The sequence below is a fragment of the Mus caroli genome, chromosome 8 (assembly GCF_900094665.2).
Source record: "Mus caroli chromosome 8, CAROLI_EIJ_v1.1, whole genome shotgun sequence".
In the NCBI taxonomy this organism is placed as follows: Eukaryota; Metazoa; Chordata; class Mammalia; order Rodentia; family Muridae; genus Mus; species Mus caroli.
In genome coordinates, this window is record NC_034577.1 from 108,301,975 (window position 1) to 108,312,158 (window position 10,184).

The window sequence follows — 10,184 nt, forward strand, 5'->3', positions numbered from 1 at the left end:
CCGAATAAAGCCTCATGTGGTTTGCAACAAGCTCGGTCTATCGTGAGTTCTTGGGTGTCCGCTATTGTCCTGAGGCCTGAGCGAGGGGCTCCTCTCGGAGTCTTTCAGTATGTGGAGCAGAGCAGAAGGAGCGCCCCAAGCAAGACAATGACTGGGATGGAGGAGCTCAGAAACCAGCCAAGTGGCTTCCCACTTGATTGCTGGGAGCCCCATGGTCATTGGAGCTTCACTGTTCGAGTCTAGTGGGTACCCAAAGCACAGGTTAAGTTCATACATGCGTATGTGTGTGCACGAGTGTGTGAGTAGTTCTGGTATTTCCACTAGGATAAAATTGGTACCATCCTTTGTTCACCGCCATAGTCAAATACTGCATGGTCCATCAGCACAAGGATCCTCACGAGACTGCCCCTCCAACCTCTTGTCCCTACACCCTGGCAACCACCACCTATAGAATTTTGTCATCTCAGAAATGTCATCTAAAAACTGGTATCATGGCTCACACCTGTAATCCTAGTATTTGGGAAGCTGAGGCAGGAGAATTGCCATGAGTTTGAGGCCATCCTAGGCTAAAGAGTAAGACCTTATTTGAGAGAGTGACAGGTGGAAGAAGAGGAAGAAGAGGAGGAAGAGGAAGAGAAGGAGGAGGACAAGAAAAAGGAGGAGGAGGAGGAGGAGGAGGAGGAGGAAAGGTCCTGTAAGTGAATCATGCTGTGTTAAATCTTTTGAAGTTGGCCCTGTGGAGACCCCTCAGGCTGCTAAGTACTGCTAAATTCACTGCTCTGTTCCTAACACCTTAATACCACCTGGTGCGATGCAGATACTCAGTAAGTATTTGTTAAATGAATGGCTGAGTGGCTGAGTTAGTAGTTCCCCTAGCAAACATTCAACTCCACCGCACCCCAAGAGACAGACATTTCCCTAAAGAGCGGCTGGGAGCTGGGGAAGATAGACCACACACAGTTATCCACTGACATTCCTCTCCCGTTAAGTCCTGATCTATCCTGCCGCTCATGGCTCACCGCATCCTGGTCTCATCAGCCCTGTCTGTTTTCCTCACCCTGCCCATCTCGCCCTGAGTTTACAGTCAGCATGGATGGGGTAGATGGTGGCATGAAGACCACTGGAGTCCTTCTCCACCATCTCTGTCCCTTGGGAATCTCAGCCCTTCAGGCCTGGAAGGTTGGAAATGTCAGCTACAGTGGCCTGAAGGAGATGAGATGAGATCAGAACCTGGGTTTGGGTGGCAGGAGCGGAAGGGAGGTGACAGATGTGACAGTCACTCACCCACTCCTACTTTAAATGTTTGAGGGTAGAGAGGAATGTGAAGCTGTTGCGTCCCCACCCCCATGTTCTCAGTTGCCAAACAGTGGCCAGACCTAATCTCAGGAAAGGGCCCAGTTCTGCAGGGAGGAAACAACATGGGTTTGTTGACCTTATTTAAGATGACAGCTAGAATACCATACTGGTGAGGGAGGCCAGCACATCAGATCCTGTTCTCTCAGTTTCAAAAAAAACCCCTGAAGATGGACGACAGGATATCTGATTTGCCTGGGTCCAGGGTTCTATAATCCTGTTGCATTTCGTACATGCACAGGTCAGGACACTTAGCTAAAAGCTCTCCCTATGCATTCTTCTTTCTCCGAAGGACCACAAAACAATCTCCCTTCTCCTCCGGGACTTCCTGGTTAAGAAGTGTGTGGGTGGGCAAGACGAACAACCAGGAAGTTTGGGGAGAGCAGTATCTCTGGGTTTGTTTACGGCTTTCATCAAGAGCGACTTCCTGGAGCATTCGAAGTCCCGAGTGTCAGGTGCGGGAAAGGCAACAGGTGTCTGTTATGTCTACCACACATTTCCCTAGTATGAGCCCCGTGCTGAGACAAGCTGGATGTGTCACCCGGGTGAATCAACACGGGAGAAACCTTCATGCCTTTGAGCCACGTGTGCAGTGTTGATCTATACTTGGTTCCTCGGGACCAAAGTTACTGGTGCTGGGCTCACAGCTTTGAACAGACGGCTGGTTCAGGTTAAGTCAAAACCGCTTTGACCTCTTCTTACACCGTCTAAAGATCTCTTGGGTGGTTTTTAAGTGTCCAGAATCTTTCCTGTGGCAGATTAGGACACACATGGAAAAGCTTTCAACATCAATACCATCTGAGTGCATCTGATGCCACGTGACAGCAATGAGATACCTTGGGACCTCAATACCTCATTCCCCCCCTCCCCCGGAAGTTGAAACGTATAGCCACTGTCACACAGGGTCATTCCTCTAGGTTGAGTCCCAGACAAGAAGCAGAACATTCTCTTGGCCACAGGATCTAAGTGAGGTGTGCTGCACCGGGCAGGCTAGCCCTGAGGGAGGATCCCTCTTCCTGGTGATTGGAAGAAACATCCAGGATGGGCGGGACTTCCAGAGGCCCTTTGCGGGATCTGCAAAGGGGTCGCTCCTGCAGGTGGAGGCTGCAGCTTGGGACTAGGTAGAGGTTGATGTGAATGCCTGAACAAATCGTGTATAGAGCAAAAGTTCTATAAAGTTCCAAGAAAGAGCCATAGAAAGGGGGAGGAGGTAGATAAAGGAGTGCGTGCGTTCTCTGATTATAAATTCCTATGTGTTCGTTGTAGAAATCCTAGCTAGATTAAAATAAAATGAGAGAGACAACGAGAATCCTAAGACCCAAAGAAAACTAGTGAGAAAGCGTTCTGGTGTGTTTTCTATATAGCTTTTGCTTGGGTGCGGCATCTACAGGCTAGCGATCTATTTATAAACAACATGCCAGCTTAAAAAAAAAAACTTCCATTTTTTGCACATAACAGGTTACTATGCTCTTTTCATGGGTGCATGTTACCCCTCTTTGGGACTTGGCAGCTTGGGTAGTATGTACCATCCTATGCTTTAAGGCATTTCGAATTTCTCCCTGTTGTTACTGATGGATCGGTTTGCATGAATTCTAGAGTCCTCGCCTGATATGCAGATGGCCAGTATTGTTTCCCTTTAAAAACAATGTCCACACAAGATGAATCTGGTCAGCTTTACAGCTTGGATCATGAAGGGAATCATGAGTCTCCAGCCCTAGCTGAAGAGCTATTGACAGGTGACCGCTGCTATGGGAAGGGGACTGGGTTTCCTTTAGGGTGTGGCCCTTGGTACTTGACTATGCTCCTCCAGTGGATAGCCTTATACCCAGAAGCATATGAGCAACACAATCCGGATTCCATGGCCTATAAAAGAGGAGAGGTGAGTGTGGATGGGAGAGAGGGTGGGTCTGGGAGGAGTTAAAGGAAAAGTTTCATATACATAGAATGGTATGTTGATTTGTTTTTTTTTTAAGATTTATTTATTATATCTAAGTACACTGTAGCTGTCTTCAGACACACCAGAAGAGGGTGTCAGATCTCATAGATGGTTGTGAGCCACCATGTGGTTGCTGGGATTTGAACTCAGGACCTCTGGAAGAGCAGCCAGTGCTCTCAACTGCTGAGCCATCTCTCCAGCCCCAATTTTTTTTTTCCCCACAGAGTTTCATTTAGCTCATGCTGGTCTTGAACTCATTGCCGAGGATGACTGTGAACTCCTGATCCTCCTGCTTCCGCCCTCCAAGCACTGAAGTTACAGGCACATGACATCACACTGTACGTGGTGCTGTTGATAGAATCCATGAATGCTAACGGTCACCCTCCCAACTGAGCTACATCTCCTTCTGCCATGTGTGGGCCTTGGGGATTCGAACTCAGGTTGTCAGGCTTGCTGTCGAGTGCCTTTGCCTGCCGAGACATCTCTCCAGACCTCTTTTTATTTTTGTGACTGGCTTTTCAGCATAATGTTTTCAAGGTTTGCGTATTGTTTTTGCGTGAGTCACTATGTCAGTGCTATTGTGGCAGAATATTACTTACTGTATGACCTTATCACACTTCTCTGTGTATCCGTCGGCAAACATTTGGGTGGTTTCCTCATTAAGTTAGCATGAACAAATCTACCCTGTGGACATTCATGCAGAAGTGTGGTTGATTGATAGTGAAGGATAGAGTACCATGACCTCATCTATTCTAAGTATGACCACATACATTCTAGGTATGACCTCATACATTCTAGGTATGACCTCATATGTTCTAGGTGAGTGCTCCACCACCAAGTTGTACCCCAGCACCATGCGCCCGTTTTATGTGGACACATGTCTTCATTTCTCTTGAGTGTATACCAACTATAAACTTAATGGATCACATGAAAATTCTACATTTTAACATTTTTTTGAAGTTCTGCTAGACTTTTTCTTTCTTCTCTCCTTTCTGTCTTTTCTCTTTACTATGAGTCTTAGTCGACATTCTATTGCTGTGAAGAGACACCAGGATTACTAGACAACGCTTAACAGGGGCTGGCTTACAGTTTCCGAGATTTAACCCATTGTTGTCCTGGTGGGAAGCGGCACACGGACAGATGTGGTGCTGGGAAGGTAGCTGAGAGTTCTACATCTGGATCAGCAGGCAGCAAGAACGGAGAGACACTGGGCCTGGCCTGGCTTGAGCATTTGAAACCCCCAAACCCACCCTCTGTGACACACTTCCTCCAACGAGACCACACATTCCAATCCCTGTCAAGTAGAACCACTCCCAGTGACCAGCCACTCAAATCTATGAGCTTATAGGGGCCATTCCTGTTCAAACCACCGTACTATCTAATGGTTTTATTTTAATGTCTAGGGTTTGTGACACAGGGGCTGGAGCTTCTGATTTAGGCTATGATCAATCAATGCTTTATAGAGCAAGTTTATGCCCAATCATCATGGGGTTCTTCGCTAATCCCCAGCAAAGCTACTAGACTATTTCCAAAGTGACTGAGCCACAGTTGTGGCATCAGAGTTCCAACATGCCCACATCCTCCTTGGCTGCTGTTTTAATTTCAGCCTCCTTCATATGTATGAAGCAGCAGCTTGCTGTGGTGGTGAGCCTGAAGTCTCTTGTGGAGAAATGCCTAACTCAAACCTTTTGCCTCTATTTTCTGTGGTATTTATCTTTTGTTATTGAGTCTAAGAAACTTTTGAGGGGGGTTGTGGAGAGGTGGTCTAGTGGTTAAGGTCTTGCTGCCCTTGTAGTATGCAGCATCCACATGGGGTGGGCTGCAACTTCATATAACTCCAATTCCAGGAGATCTGACACCATCTATTAGACTCTGCAGGCACCTGCACACACACACACACACACACACACACACACTTTAAAACGGTAAAAATGGAGCTGGAGAGATGGCTTAGCAGTTGAAAGCACTGGCTGCTCTTCCAGAGGTCCTGAGTTCAATTCCCAGCAACCACATGGTGGCTCACAACCATCTGTAATGGGATCCGATGCCCTCTTCTGGTGTGTCTAAAGACAGCGACAGTGTACTCACATAGATAAAATAAATAAATAAATCTTTTCAAAAAACAGTAAAAATGAATCGTTTTTAAAAAGAGATCTTTACATATTATGACTTAAGGCCCTCATCAGAGGTATGGCTGTCCAATATTTTGCCCTGTTCTATAAGCAGGCTTTTCCTTTCCTTGATAGTGTCCTTCAAAGTACAAAACAAAACAAAGCAAAAACATCAACTTTTTTAGTTTGGCTGAAATGCCTTTATCTATTTCCTTTTTAATCCCATGATATTGGCAGTGAATCTGAGAAGCCGCTGTTTAATCTGTGGGTGTGAGAACTTTCCTTGGTTTTATATTTATAGCCAATTTGCATGGTCAGTGTGAGGCAGAGGGTTTGTGCTCCTCATTAGCATATGGCTCAGTTTGCCACCTTTGGACTTGATAAATCCTGCAGATAGCCCGAGTTACTCTTCTGTTGCTGTGACCATGGCCAAGGCAACCCATAGAGGAAGGGTTTACTTTGGATTTATGGTCCCAGGGGGGTAGAGTCTATCACTGTCACCTGGGGAAGTGTGGCAGCAGGCAGCAGGCAGAGCAGCAGGAACAGCTAAGAGCAACGTCTTGGATGGCAAGCACAGAGCAGAGAGAGCAACTGGGAATGGTGTGAGTGTATAAGCTGTCAGAGCCCAATGGCATACTGCCTCTAGCAACACCTGCTACACCTCCCCATGCAGTGCCACCAACAGGGGACCAAATGCTTCAATGTACAAGCCAGTGGGGGACACTCTTATTCAAATCATCCCTTGGTGGGAAATCTCTCTGTGTGTCCCTCTCTGTCTCTCTCTCTCTTTCTGTCTGTCTGTCTCTCTTTCTATATGTCTCTCTCCTTTCTCTCTGTCTCTCTCCATCTCTCTCTTTTCTGTCTCTCTCTGTTTCTCTGTCTTTCTCCTTTCTGTCTCTCCTTTCTCTTAGTTTATTTCCATCTGTCTCTGTCTTTCTCCTTTCTCTCTCTTTCCTCTGTCTGTCTCTGTCTGTTTCTCTCCCCTCTCTTTCTTCCTATCTCTCTTCCTCTGTGTGTGTGTTTCTCTCTCTGTCTCCCTCTCCCACCCCTCCATTATTTCCTAAAAGTCTTTTTTTTCCCCCTAGCCCAAGTAGGGCCTCAGCTCAAGCCAGAAGACAAGACAAGAGCCATAGTCCCGGGTGGAGATTTAATCACTTCTCTTCCTCACAGGAGCCTGCAGACAGCAGTGTTTATGAGACACCTGCTCAGTGCACACATCTGAGTACATCCAGTGTTTCCCCTATGGAGTCCGTCCACCACATTGTACCATGAGTGCTTGCAGCTGATATCCTGCCCTTTCCAGGAGGCAGGAGAGCCTTAGTGGCTTTGGGAAGGGTGAGGGTCACTTGACATTCTGATTTTGTTCTCACCTGTCATTTGATTAGGACAGATGTGAGGCCCCAAGCCTGGCTCAGGGTTCTTACCCTGACCCTAGGAACTGGTGTGGGAGAGCCAGCATTGTCCACATTGCCAGCACATCCTCTCAGCTAGGGGCAGAGACTACAATTTCTTACGACAATAACAAGGAGAGTGTATGTAGACTGACAAACCAGCTTGTGGCCCACAAGATGCTTTACAGGAAGGAGTGAGGGTCTCTATTGTGGATGGAACAAATCCCACACGCCTGGGTATGGCCTAAAGCAACGAACACTGATTTTCTTGCTGTTCTGGATGTCAGAAGTCCAAAAAATGAGTCCTGTGGTAAAAAAGCAAGGAGGCTTTGGGACACCTTCCTTCTGGAGGCTCTGGAAGAAACTCTCCATAACTCGCCCTCATGCCCTGACTAGTATCCCAACATCACAGTTCAGTCCCTGCTCCCAGGGGCACATTGTTTTCTTCTTCCAGGTCAGATTCTCCTCTGCCTCCCCGTTATGAGTCCACTGGCCTGCTGGGATAATGCAAGATGTATCTCCATCTCTAGATCTTTACTTTGGACACATCTGCAACCTCCCTGTCTGTAGCAGGTCCTGTAGTCACAGGCTGCAGCAGTTAGGACCTAGGTGTCTTTGGGGGAAGGTATCACGTGACCACAAGCACTGACCTCTGGCCTTCTCGGTCTTGATCCACTTTATTCTCTTGAGGCAGGGTCTCTCACGGAACCGACAGCTCTCCATTTTTCAACTAAGCTGCCAGCCAACAAGCCCCAGAGATCCTCCTGTCCCTACCTCCCACCCCGGTGTTGGGGATTACAGGCACACATGTGTGTCCACTCCCGGCTTTTTATGTGGCTGTGAAAAAAGCAAATCTGGGTCCTCAGGCCTGAATTGTCAACACTCTTACCCACTGAGCCAGCTCCCCAGACCCAGCAAATTGTAAAACCAAACATCCGCACACAGTCTGATCCAAAAGATAGACTGACTTGATACAAGCTGATGGAGGAGAGAAGTCTTAAGTCTTTGTTTTCTCCAACTAAATCGTTTTTTCTATAAGAGCAAGAAATGTATATGTATACACACACACATACATACACACAGACACACACACACACATATATATGTATATATATACACACACACACATAAACACTGCAGTACATAGCATACAATGATTTTGAATCTGAGCCAAGGTGTTTGAGGCAGGATTCACAGGTGGCATGTGACAGACACGTGCTGAGAAAAATTTGCCTGGTGTGTGTTCAGAACTGAGGCTGCCGAGGAAATTCTGCCGTGCAACACCAGTGAGACACCAGAAATGCCTCGGGCTTATGACTCTCCAGATTTCGAACTAGTTTTTGGTGACTGAATTTTCTGAAATCATGTATTGTTGGCCAAATTTTTTTCAAGGCTCCTGCGTCCAATTTTATGATCCTACACGGGATCACAACCTGCAGTTTAAGAAGCTGGAGTCTAGACCAGGGCCTGACATACAGGAAGTTCTCAACACAGGAGTGTTGGGTGGACCTATAAAGTCAACGACATTAATCTTCTACCTGCTGTGGCCATCCCTGGCATTCAAGACCCTGAAGATACTGCCTGCTCAGAGCCAGGCACTTCTGAGTAATCTGTGGAGTTTTCCGTTCACTGGTCTCCACCTTGCCTAGGTTAACACACTAGTGTCCTGCCCTGGATCTCTGAAGCAGCCGACCTCAGGTGTTTTCTCCACCAAGAAGTGAGAAGCATCTTAAGGAAGGAGGGGATGTTCCAGCTTGAAATGGACATGTGAGTTTTCAGAAGCGGGATGACCAAGGAGTTGCAGTGGCCACAGATGGAGGTTTTTGAATGTGCTACATTCCCTGAGGTATACCCCCACCCCTGACCCCTGACCTCCCCCAGCCCCCACTCCACTGATCTTCCTGGAAGTTCTGCGCTTGTGTTTCTGTATTCGGTAAGACTCAGGATGTCCCCTGAGAGGACACCTCAGGACACCTAGGAGGGCTGCAGGATTCTCACAGACTTCCTGAAATAGTGTGTGACTTGCCAGATGCACAAGTGTCCCCAAGAAGAGCAGGACCCACAGCAGAGTCTCCACGGAAGCACGTCTGCCCTTGCGCAGCACTGACTTGTGACATATGGCTCAGGAAGGAAAGGCAGAGTCTTCAACGGTGACCTTCTCCCTGTAGCTTCCCTGAGCTCCTGGTGTTGAAGATGCTGAGCCAATGCCAGCTCACCGCCAAAGCTGATCAGGTCCCATGTGTATAAGGTACTATTGCTTGAGGCTGCACTTTTCTTCACCAGTAAAATGGATCATTCCAGTGTCCTTGATTCTGCTGTGATGTGAAAGGACTTTTGTTGTACAAATATTATAGAACTACACAGTGTAGTTAATGATAAGAAAATATAAATTGTTATGTAGGGACACACTGTCTTGTCCTCTTCTCCATCTCTTATCCAACTGTGCATCATTCATCACATTCACCACCTACCCATTCATCATCTATCCATCTGTCCATCATCTATCCATCTGTTCATTATCCATCCATCTGTCCATCATCTATCCATCTGTCCATTATCCATCTATCTGTCCATCATCCATCCATCTGTCCATCATCTATTCATCTGTCCACCATCTATCTATCTATCATCTATCCTCCATCCATCATCTATCTATCCATCCATCATCCATCCATCTATTATGTATCCATCCATCTATTATCCATCCACCACCCATCCCTACATCATCTATCCATCTGTCTATCATCTATATATTCACCTATCATCCATCCATCTGTCCATCATCTATCCATCCATTCACCCTCCAGCCATCATACATCCATACATACAGTTGCCAGAATCATTCACTTTCCCACTGTGAGTATAAAAACTACCATAAGTGTCCCCCCACATGCACACATTGCATATACATATGAAAACCATGCGTAAGCTGGGGTCCAGAATACTCAGCTGCCTGATCCAACACGTATGGGTCATGGTGAAGAGTGCTTGAATTGGGAACTCAATGCTATCACATGCAGGTGACTATCTTTGCCTGTATCTGTCAGAAAACATCCATTACCAGAAAGAGGGGGAGAAAAAAGGTACAGTATACGGGTCTACCATGACAGGCATGAAAACGCCACAGTGTCTGCCATGGTGTTCAGTGCTTGTGTTAGTATCAAAGGACCCCTCCATCTTTAAGTACAAGTGATGCTCTGGGAAGGGGGTGCATCTCAGTGAAGCTCCCTGCCACACTCCCTCCCACGCATCCCATTTAGCCAAGTCAGTTGCTCATCACTTGTGTTTGTGTCTTATCCCAGGACGGGGGTGGGGGGGGGGGCGGTTCTGAAGTTCCTAGAGACCAGATCTGAATCTGATCCGTGCTTTATCCTTCCCAAAGCCTAGCTCAGC